Genomic DNA, 11,177 nt, shown 5'->3' on the forward strand with positions numbered 1-11,177 from the left:
TGGGCTGGGTTCTCTCTGTCCGAGCAAAGGCTTTCTGGGTTCCTTTACAGGGACGTCACCACAATTAAAGGGGGAGTTAATTAACCTAGCTGAAAACCAAAATACTTCAAATTGGAAATGCCAACCTGGTGCCTCGTGGGAATTGTAGTTTGGGTGTCTCAAGTCCCCTTTCTCCTCCAGAGGCCTGGCTGCTGAGCCAGACTTCATCTCCCATGATGCATTGTAGCCTGGGTAATCCCATAAGGCACCATCTCCGCTCACCAGGAAGGTGCATCATGGGAGATGTAGTCTGACCAGGACTTCAGCCCCTGCAGAGGAGAATGGATGCATGAAGCACCTGAACTACAGCTCCCATGAGACACCATTGTGATATTTCCAAATCCAACTGTTCTGGGAGTTGGCTTTTTTTTTAATCCATAAAGCTGCATTTGGCTGTGGAACAGCCACGAGGGATTGGATTCACTCCTTGCACTCTATAGTAATCCTCTTTATACAATCGAAGGGCCAGAGGAGTACCCAGAAACCAGCTACTTCTAGATATAGGCCCGAGAAGGTTAATAACAGAACACCGCCGGTCATCACCTATAGCCCCCAACTCAAACAAGCTACAACCTATACTGGACTATGATGCTGCACTCTCAGAAGCTCTGGGTGAAAGGCCTCTTCTCTGCTGCACACAACCACCTGACCTCAGGAAAGTTCTCACCAGCAGCCACATGCCACGCCCCGGTAATGCTAATCCTGGAACTGTTCCCTGCAACAAACCCTGTTGCCAACTCTGTCCACACATTTACACTGGCGACACCATCGCTGCACCTCACCACGTCAGTCACTCGCTCAGGGGCTCATATTCCTGTACCTCCTCCAATGGTATATATGTCATGTGCCAGCAATGTCCCTCTGCTATGTCTATTGGACAAACTCGACAATCGCTTTGCCAAAGAATGAATGGGCACAAAGCAGAATGCACATAAACCCGTCAGTGAACAATTCACTGGAGCAGGCCGTAGCATTCAAGACCTGAAAACCTGCATCCTAAAACAAAGAGACTTTACCACCAGATTACGAAGGGAGGCATCTGCATTGGAATTCATTCTCAAGTTCGACACTTTACGCCTTGGTCTCAGTAAGGATAAGCAATTACTTTACGCATGACGTCTTTGATATTCATAGTGATGTCGGACAACTCGCTTAACTTAGTAGATACTTTCAGTAAGTAATTTTCTTCCCCCTCTTTCCCTCCCACACCTGTTCTATGTAGTTGATTCATCAATTTTCATTTCATTTTTTCTATCTTTCTGTTAAATTCTCATTGTGCTGCTTTACTTTTATGAGAATTTCCAGATCTGAAGACTTAGGTCTGTCCCACGAAAGCTCATCACCTAATAAATGATTTTTGTTAGTCTTTCAAGGGCTGCAGGACTGCTTTTTTATCTGTGTACAAAGTGTGCCTTGTAGGTATCATTTGAAAACTCATAATTTACTGATCATTATTGTCCTGGTAAATTATGGTAAATATAGTAAATAGGACTGTCCAAAAAATCCAATAACTGCCTCCGTAAAAGCCTTCAGATACACTGGCCATACACATCAACAACCAAGACCTGTGGCAACTGACTGGCTAACTTCCTGCCAAAGAAGAAATCAGGAAAAGACTATAGTGATGGATTGGGCATACCCTCAGGAAACCAACCACCATCATCACAAGATAAGCCTTAAGTTGCAACCCACAAAGGAAAACAGGGTGCCCAAGGAACACCTGAAATAGAGACCTGAAGGCAGACACCCCTCCTCCCTTACCACAATACTCATCTTACTCTGGCCATCCTGTGCGCCCATGGCCAGATTGCACAATTCTCCCCATTGCGCAGCTGGGCAAACTGAGGCACAGAGGTTACAGAACTGGCACATGGGTTTCAGCTGAGCTAGGAACAGCCCGTGGGAAGAAACAGGACCGAAAGTGCAGCAGTGAAAATGAGTGAGAGACAGAGAGATGCAAATGGAAAAACCAACTCCTCTGGTGGTGTGAATTGCGAGAGCTCCATGGCAGGACACAGAGCTACATCTGTTTACACTGCAAGGGGATCTGGCCCCCTGACACTGATGAACCTACCCCAGCTCACACCAGTGGGGCACCTCTGCTTGTTGTATCCTGGGCAAAGTTTGCGTCTCCACCAAACACACAGCATGGGCTTCCCCTTGACGAGCACGCATGGCCTGGTTTGGCTCTGCGTGGGCATCAGGAATTTTAATTCCAGGATGAAGGCCCACCACACACTCCTGATGGGAGACAAAACTCCTTGCCCCCAGCGCACAGCACGAGAGATCCCCCAGCAGTTGCTGCTGGAAGGGGGAAAAACAGTTGCCAACCGGCTATAATAAACTGACTCGGAAAACAAAGTTACTGACAGAAAAGCCCCTTCACAGCGAGGCCCAGGCCATCTCGTGGGTGAGCCTGCACCCCATGGCGACCACAGCGTGTGCCTCAAGAAGGGGATGGTAGGCAGGCTGGGTGTTTCACAAAAGCACCCTAACAATGCGGTCCCTGGGTCCTCAGCCTGGGAGTGGTGCCAGATTTAATCACCCAGCTCAGTGAGATCTGAGGCCTCTGAAATTCCCAGAGCAGGTGCAGGAGGTAACCTCCGGAGCCAGAGTCCACCGCAGCTGTGGTTACTGGGAAGGGAGCTCCAATCCAGTCACCTGCCTAGCCTGGCAAATGGCTGCCTGTTTATCTGCAGTGGGTGGCTTAGTGGGCAGCCTGCGGGAAGAAGCTGGCCAACGGAGAAGCCAGTCGGGATTAAGGTTGCTAAAAGAAGCCCCCGCGTCTCCCCCTGCCTGCTCCTCTAAGGCGCTTAGGGGTGGAAGGAGGGACTTAGGCAGAAATCTCCTCTTGTGGCTAACAGGCAATGTATAGAGCAGGCAGGGTTATGATGGGGAGACGCCCTCGGAAGGGTATGGGCCCCTCAGGGGCCAGGCAGCAGGCAGGGGCCCACAGCTGGGGGATGCAAGACATGGGGCATAACCCCACTGGTTTCCCCCAGCCAGAATCCTCCCCTCGGGCTGGCTGAACCCTGACTCCTCCGAGCTGCAGCCACGCTGCCGAGGATGCCTGGAGCCCTGGCTGGAGGGGAAGGATCCGAGGGGGGGCCCATGAGGACGATGGTTTATTTCCACTCTATTTATCCTCTCTGCACCTTGCTGGGGGAAAAAGACTTGCAGGCTGTGGGTGCCCAGCAGAGCCCTGGTGCTTGGCTGGCTCAGTGTCCCTTCTTCTAAGGATCCCCAAAGGGGATGGATTGTTCTCCTCCCAGGCAACAATTATTAGGGGAGCCTCTGGAAGCCTGCCCCGTGAGTGGGGCTCCATGCTGCACCAGCGGAGCAAGAGCCAGGGCCAGCCGCAGGGAGACGACAATCTACCCAGTCACAGGGATGGGGAAACCGAGGCACAGAACAGGGCTGTGATTTGCCTGCAGTCCCTCAGTAGGGCAAGGACCCAGCTGGGAACGGAACTCTTCCCACTAGACTATGCTCACTGGGCGGCTGAGCTGCTGCTAGACAGGGCTGCAGGTTTTCAGGCTTGGGCCATGTTTGCAGGAGCGGTCCTGGGAAATCACAGGGCCTGGCTGGGATACCAGCAGCCCCAGGTTTCACCAGTCACACCCAAGGGGCGCCCCAGGCGCTGCAGAGGGTGCATCTGCAGACAGGGAGCCTGGGGTGCAGCGGCTTGGCATCTGTGAGCAGGACAGCAGGCGCACAGGGCGGCAGCACCCCATCAGTGCTGCATGCAGGCCGGCTGCAGGGGCATCTCTGCTGGGGGAGTGGGGTGCATCCGGGTGGTGCTGTAGCCTGCTTGGCGAGTCGGCGCCTGGGGCGGCTGGGGGGCTAATGCCCGCTCCTGGGGGTTGCAATGGACAGCCAGTGCCCTGGTGCAGGGGTCGGTGATTTGCTGGGCTGGCTCTCTGGGGCTCCCTGGGGTGGGATGTGAATTCAGAGCCAAGGCAGAGGAAGCTGTCTCGGTGCTGGCCTGTGCCATAGTGGCAGAGATTAATCCCCCCTAGAGGAGCAGCTTTTCCCTCTGCTTCCTTCTGTGAGCTGGGACGCCTGGACACAGCATCGGCGTGCCAGGCAGGGCTGGGCCTTTCTGCTCACCTCTGTCAGTGGGTGCTGGGACACTCTATCACTGCCTGTTAGCCAAGATGGTCAGGGATGCAGCCAGTGCTCCCGATAATGTTTTCCACCCAGGGTGGAATAAATTTTGTTATCTGCACAAAGGCATGTGCAGATGCGCACCACCAATACAAACGCACGCTGCTGGCTGTGGGTGGCGGTGGAGCTCTGCTAATCAGCTGGGCAGCACCTGAATCTCCCCGGGACAGCTGGCCAAGCGCTCAGCTTACAGGGAACACTGGATGCAACCCTGTGCTCTGGCTGTCCCTCACTTTGCAGGCTACACACTGGGAACGGGTGGCAGGGGAGGGATCCCCTGATGATTCCCTGCTCTGTTTACTCCTGCTGAGGCACCTGGCACCAGTCGCTGTTGGAAGACAGCACAATGGGTAGAGGGAATCATAGAATCACAGAATCCTAGGGCTGGAAGGGACCTCAGGAGTCCCTGACTCTCTTGCCTAGTCGAAGTTGATGGATCTCTCCTCCGTGAGTGCACCATATTCTTTTCTAAACCCAGTCATATTTCTGGCCTTCAAAAGATCCCCTGGCAAGAAGGACTTGCAAGGTGTGGCTGGAAGATTGCATGTGCCTTAGACTGTCAGTGAGACAGGGGACATGGATACTGCTGTTGTAATTAGCAGAAGGAGCTGGATTGCTTCAAAAGTCTCTCGGCAAACTGGCTTAATGGCTTTGCAAGGCCCTTTCAAGCAGCAAAGCTCTGAGTGCTCAGCATTGTGCCTTCCGCTGATATTTCAAGGCCAGATTAAGAGAATTATAGCAGCTGCTGGGAGAGGGATAATATGCCAGCATTGCTAGATGTGAAGGGAAGCGACATTGCAAATGAAGAGGAAAGGGTAGCAAGAACACAGCTCGGAGCCCAAGGATTGGGGGTGATGCAAAAAAAGTGGCAGTTGGTCTTTCTCAGCTGTGCCCCCCCTTGTGCTTCTGTGGCTGTGATACTGACCCACGGAGGTGTTTATTGAAGAAACACATCAGCTTCCACTCATCTTAAGTCTCAGCTTTGTCTCTTTTGTTTATCAGGTGTCAGATGCTGCCTGGACTGCTACATAGCTCACAAACACACCTCATTAATATGCTGCAAAAAGATTGCATTACAGGAAACAGCCTGGCAGAATGATGCAAACAGCCTCGGCAGCAGCACTGCTACAGGTTTCCCAGCTCCAAATGGTGATCAGCTGATTAGCATGTCCATGCAAACAACTAAGTGCACACCACGACTCCCTGCTGGCTGGCGAAAATACCCCCGTGAGCATTATCTCCCCTGCCGCTGGCAGGAGGCCGACAGAAGAGCAATGCCCACCTCCCACTGACAGCTCTTCCTCCGTCAAGTGTAAGAAGGGGCAGTGGGTCCAGAGCCAAAGATCACAGAATCTTTGAATCCCAGTTGGGTCCAGCCCCCTGCCCAAAGCAGGACCCACCCAACTGCATCAGCCAGCCAGGGCTTTGTCAGGCCGGTCTGTGGCACTGTCTTCCTTGCTGCAGCAGATCACAGTTGACAACGGGGCTGTCCTACGCATGGGGCTCATGAGTGTCCTTCACCACGGTGAGAAGTCAGAAAGGGGGCAGTCACAGGCCTGGAAGTGAGGAGTTAGCCTGGTGATCACTGAAAACAAACCCCCAGCACTTAACCATGCTGGTAGCAGTTTGCATCATGATACACCGAGTCAGACGTTCCAGGCTGGCTGAGTGGGGACACTGGGTTACAGAGATACTCCGGGTATCATCAATGCAAAACTGAAATGGGTCCAAATGTTTCCATAGCATCCAACCAAGAGTGTGTCTACACTTACTGGAAGATCAGTGCCGAGGTGGTTGATCTTCCACGGTTCAATTTAGTGTGCCAGGGCTCCACCGTCGACCCAAGTGCTCCTCGCAGTGGGGATGGCAGGAAAAATCGATTCAGGATACATTGAGTCCAGCTACACACTTCCCATCGCTGGAGCTGTGCATCTTAAATCAAATTTTCCCCATCGTGTAGACCGGGCCTGTGACTTTTCACTCTGCAAAAGTCGAGTGAAACAGCCCGGTCCTGCCCCAGGTTCAGCCTTGGTCTTGATCTACACTTGGGAGTGAAGTTGATTGCAGATGTGCAGTCCTAGCTATGGCATTGCATAGCTCGAATTGCCTTGTCTGCAACTCACTTACCTGGCTGTCCTCACAGAGGGAGATGGATGGGCGAAACTCTGCCCTGGATCTCTCTCACGCCTCGAGGAGTGCAGGGGGTGACTGCTGAGCACTGATTTTGTGCGTCTCTGTCAGGCACGTGAGTGCAAACCCTGGAAGATCGCCCTTGACCAGGTAGTGTAGATATACCGTTAGATGTCGGTGAAACCACATTTCCCCCCCTCTTCTGCCAGACACGTTTCAAGCAGCTCTCTATTGTACCGGCGTTGCCAACAAAATTACGCAATCAGTTTCCAGACTGGGAAAGATCCACATTACCTTTTGTCCTGGCCTGGAGATGGGAGCCTTTCGCCCAGAAGTGGAGTGTGTGGATTTAGCTAATGGACTGGGTCTCAACCCTGGCCCTGCAGTGTCTCATCTCTGGGATTCCTCTGCTTTGTGGCTTTGCATTTCAAGTGGGAATCTCCAGCCACTGACTCCCAATAAGGAAATGATTCACAGCTTCCCCTGTTCCTCAGGCCCTGGGGGAATTAAATTAACAGCCCCTGGGCTTGGAATTAGGAGTGCCAGCAGCCCTCCCACTCACCCCCAAAAAAGAGCAAAATTCTTTGATCGATCCACCATCCCCCAGGAGCAAAGCAAGAATTAATTAAATGAACAGGACGATATCCCAGAACTCATTGCAGGGCTGCTACTAGAGTATTTAATAGAGTACCAGTAATAAAGTAACATAGTGACTGGCCACAAGAGGGTGCACCAGGCCAGCTCTACCAACCAAGTATGTCGGCCACGTTGGCCTTGTTTTTCAGAGGACTGACTGCATGAAGAGGGACAAACCCAGGGAAGCGGTTGCTGATCTCTCTGCCAGGCAGGGACATGAGTCTCTTTGGGGTCGGTTTGTATTTCTGAGACATCTGAGCTGGTTTCTCGCAGACCAACCTGTGGGTTGGTCTCAAAATATTGCTGCTTTTCTCCCGAGTGACGTGATCCTGGGAACACCGGGCATCGCCAGACCTGACCAGGGAACTGATGGTGGTGCTGAAACATCCAGTCCAGTGGCAACTTAAGGACTAAGAAATGTATTAGGGCATCACAAAGATCCCCCAGTGCGCTGAGGTTACCACCGTTACTCACCTTTCTGCCCTCTGGGGCTCCCCGCCACCCTCTCCTGCTGAGCCAGCTCCTCCTCCAGACAGGGGCAAAGTAGAGGTCACTGCCCCCCAACAGAGCAACATGGGTGTTGGAACAATTCAGCTCTTGGAGGGCTCAGCACCCAGGAAACCAACCCCCACAAGGGACCACAACTCCCAACGAATCTGTCTTGACTGAAACCTTTGTACTCCGGGTAGAGCACAGGTCATCTACAGGTCTCCCACACTTCACTCCGTCTTGGGACGTAACTTCTAGCTGACCCCAGGAGTCCCCCAGTTGTTGTCCTTCCATCTCAGATCTTCACGTAGTCCAAGGTCTTCCTCTTTTGCATTTGCCTTGCAGGTTCCCTGTGAGAGCTTGACGGCCTCTGCTGGATGATGGTTTTCTGACAATGTGGCCCAGCCACCCCCACCTTCTCTTGACTTGAACGTCAAGTGGTTCTTGTCCTGCTGTGTTCCAAAGCTCCTCATTTGTGACCAAGTCTTGCAATGGGATGCAAAGGATGGACTTCGGTGCATCTGTCTTACTCTGCGTAAAAGCTTCACGCAGAGAAAGCTCATCAGGTGTCCACCCTCTTTATCGATGAAACAGAGCTGTGCAGAGTGCCCGCTCCCTGCCACCCCCAGGTAACAATTATTTACACTGGGCTTGATAATAAACAAAAGTGGTTTTATTAAGTACAAACAGTAGGATTTAAGTGTTTGCAAGTGAAAACAGACAGATCAAAGTAAGTTACTAAGTGAAAATAAACTCACCAACTGGGAGTGGCTCGCAGCTTACAAAGGCAGTTTCTCTGCTCTGGGTGCTAATATCTCCCCATTAGACTCTGACAGAGGCTCGCATCCCCCTGTCTGATCTGACTTGTTTTTTCCTCTTTTGATAAGTACGGTTGATGCTGGGCCATTTCCACCTTGCTGAATATACCTTGTCAGCTCTGGCCCTCACTCTTACTGAGACTCCACTCTTTAAATATCCCTCTGAAACCACCCCCACACTCATGCATCTGATGAAGCGGGTCCTTGCCCACGAAAGCTTATGCTCCAAAATAGCTGTTAGTCAAAAGGTACCACAGAACTTCTGGTTGTTCTCAAAGCTACAGACTAACATGGCTACCTCTCTGTTACCTGTCACCAGCTGGTGGTGCTGGTGACCTTGAAAGGACTGAGTTGTTGGAAGGTTGAATTGTTGAGCAAGGGAGAGCTGATTTGGGGTTGAAGTGATGTGGCACTGGCTTTACAGACAAACACAGAAAGGGTGTTAAGTTTGAAGGTAAGGGTCTTACCAACTTGGCCATACAAACAAACACCCCATTTCGCCTTAAATCTGTCTCATTCTCTCTCTATGCTGCATCCTGTGGCAGTGAGTTCCACAGGTTGCTTTTGCATTGAATGAAAAAGTACTTCCTTGCATCACTCAGCAAATTTGGTACTTTTCAGTGTCATTGGCTCTTGAGCTGGCTGCTTCTCTCCTTGCCGGCAGAGCTATGAACAGAGAGAGGTTAAGTGACTTCGTCAAGCCCATGACAGAGCCAAACACAGACGCTGGCTGCAATTCCCTTTTCCTAATGGGTGAAATGCAAATTTAGCAGTTTCACCACCGTGCCTAAAAATCCCAAGTCAATTGGGATCGTCGGTGAGTGGGTGTCAAGCAGTGTGGGGGTCCCCTGGCCCTGCCCCCCCTCTGCAGTCAGATGTGACTCTCGTTCAGCAGGCAGAGCAGAGGGTTTATTAGGTGACAGAGACACGGCATAGAACAGACTGGCCCGCACAGGAACCAGAAGCCATCGGTACCCTCCCTCTTGGGCCCGAGCCGGGGCCTTGGCCTCTTTCCTCCCTCTCCAGCCAGTCAAACCTGCCCACTCAACTAGTTCCAGTTCAAACCAGGCAGGCCCTTCCTCCCTCCATGGGCAGAATAAATTTTGTTATGTGCACTGAGGCATGTGGGGATGTGCACCACCCAGAGACCCACACCCTGCCAGCAGTGGGTGCTCTGCCGAACAGCAGGGCAGCACCCGACTCTCTGCTGGATGGAGAAGAACAGCAGGACCCCTGCTTGCCCACAGTGCCTGTAACTCCACTGACATCAGCGATTTAGCTCCACAAGGGTATGGCCTGTAGGTTTAGCCGAGCAGCTCTCACAAACGACCGGTAGCCAGGCCTTTCCCTGGCTTCCTGTAGGCCGGCCCTTATGTGCACGGTCTCTGCAGCTGAAAGGCAGAGCAATGAGAACAGCTGGGTCCTGAAAAGCTCCTCCTCGGAAATGGAGGTTGCCCGCTGTTGCAGGGCCGAGAAAGGGGAGCCCTGCAGCTGTCTCGGCCAGGCCTCCTGGAAGGCAGAGGATTTACACTCTCTGGTAGGGAAGGCTTACGGCTGGCAGTCTTGGCAGGCCTGTGATCCGCAGCCAGAGTTCTGCCTGCTTTCCTGGGGCGGATGAGTCCTTCCCCGAGAATCTCACTCCTGCTCCCTGTCCTGTGGCACTGAGAAAACAGCTCTTCCTCGCTGGCAGAGAACAGCCCCTCACCCTGCCTCGCATGGCAGCCCCGGCTGTCGAGCCGAAGTTTCCCTAGGGAATGGGGAAAGGGTCCAGACTGCAGACTGCCGTGGGGCTGAGATCTACCACAGAGCTGTGAAAGCCTGGCCGGGTGGGAGGGGTGTTGGACCAGACTGCCGGGGACCTGGGGGCACATCTGGGGACAGGGCACTGGATTGGGACTTTGGGCATGGCCGGGCATGGGACTCTAGGCTAGGACTCTGGAGGTGTGAGCTCAAGTCCTGGCTCTGCCGCCGAGCTGCAGGACGACCCTGAGCCAGTCGCTTCCCCTAACCCTGAGCCTCGGTCCTCTCTGTGGCTGCCGAGCTGGGTTCGCCATCCCCTGCAGGACACTGGCTGTTGGGGCAGCTGCAGGACAAGGCCCCTGGCGGCTCTCCAGTCAATCCTCGTGCGACTCAGCCTCACGGGGGAGGGACTCCCCACGGCAACGGAGGGGCTGTGCTGGCTCCCAGGCCTCTGCCGGCAGGGCGCCCCGTCCAGTTGGTGCTCAGGTTTGGGGGGCGCATGGTGGGGACTGGCCATGACCCAGGCACAGCTTGTTACCTTGGCCCTCTACTGCTAATGCTGCTTGGCTTGGGACGTCCCAGCAGCCCAGGGGAGTTAGGCACACTGAGCCCTGATAAGTGACCTGGGGTCAGATCAGATGGGCATGAGGCCTCGAAAGCAAGAGGAGCTGGGCACCCGCTTAGGCTCCCAGGGCCTTGGAGCGTAGCCCCTTCAGCAATCAGGACCACACAGCTCCCACACTGGCTCTGAGGCAGAAGGCTTCTGAGCCTCCTCAGCGCCATCCCGTCCGCCCCCGAGTCAGCCCAAAGGGCTCAGCTTCTTGGGTTGCCATTTCCTCTTCCCGCTGCTGGGACAGCTCCACTCCCTGGGGGACTCGCCCCTCCTGCCATTGCCTGGTGCTGCAGCCGTCCCGCCTCTCCGCCTGGAGAGCGTTCCCCACCTGGGCGCTGTCTGTCCCCTGAGGCAGCCGCCTTAGCACTCTGCCGGCACCAGGGTGAAGGTGCAGGCAGTCTAAGCCTGACCCTGGCTTGGCAGCCCGAGCCACCTGGTGCCCCATTGAGCTTGGTCCCTCCTGAACCCACCTCTCTCTCTGGTTCCACCTGCCATGCCACGGGATAGGTGTGGGGCCACCTGCAGTTCTTCCTGACCCTGATCGG

The sequence above is a fragment of the Carettochelys insculpta genome, chromosome 9 (genome assembly GCF_033958435.1).
Source record: "Carettochelys insculpta isolate YL-2023 chromosome 9, ASM3395843v1, whole genome shotgun sequence".
NCBI lineage: Eukaryota > Metazoa > Chordata > Testudines > Carettochelyidae > Carettochelys > Carettochelys insculpta.